Consider the following 676-nt stretch of genomic DNA (forward strand, 5'->3'; position numbering starts at 1 on the left):
TCCCAGTCAAGATTTCGAGTTATCCGCAATCCGACCCAAAAATACTTCGAGATAAAGGGAAAAATATACATGGGAGGTATAGGAAAATGTTCGGTGCCGCGGAAAATTTCGACTTAGCCAATTTTTCGAGATATGCGAGTTCGAGTTAACGAGGTATTACTGTATATATATATATATATATATATATATATATATATATATATATATATATATATATATATATATATATATATATATATGACAGAAATAAGGGTTGGCAGTCAAGAAAACCTAGGAAATAAAACGGGAGGATAAGGTAGGTCATTGAAACAAATAAAGAATTTGGAAAGAAAGAAAGTGGAGAAAAAATGCCCGCCAGGTGGGATCCGAACCCACGACCTCCAGAATCCCGGTCTGGTGCGATAACCACTATACGCTACCGGCGGTGCAATTTTTTCCCTCCACTTTCTGGGGTATTTATGTCAATGTAATTTTTTCCTGTGCTTGGGGGTGGTAGCCAGCGCTGGCTACCCCCCTCCCCCCCCCCCCCCCCAAGCACAGGAAAAAATTACATTTTTTACAGTTTTTGATTACAGTGATTGACAAACGCGGCGTGTGGTATGTTCCATAGAAGGCCGCTACTAAGTACAGTGCAACACGCTGCTGACATTGTAGGCACACGCTGGCGGTTTCAAGT

The 676-nt window shown here is 41.0% G+C and overlaps 1 non-coding gene across 1 annotated transcript; it reads right to left on the reverse strand.

Annotated features, from left to right (window-relative positions):
* Nucleotides 1-350: 350 nt before the first annotated feature.
* Trnap-ggg (transfer RNA proline (anticodon GGG)) lies at nucleotides 351-425 on the reverse strand. The gene has a single exon. It is a non-coding gene; the product is annotated as a tRNA-Pro (tRNA).
* Nucleotides 426-676: the final 251 nt, after the last annotated feature.

This window comes from Haemaphysalis longicornis, unplaced genomic scaffold, assembly GCF_048455015.1.
Source record: "Haemaphysalis longicornis isolate Haplotype H1 unplaced genomic scaffold, Haemaphysalis longicornis Haplotype H1 scaffold_2, whole genome shotgun sequence".
Lineage (NCBI taxonomy): Eukaryota > Metazoa > Arthropoda > Arachnida > Ixodida > Ixodidae > Haemaphysalis > Haemaphysalis longicornis.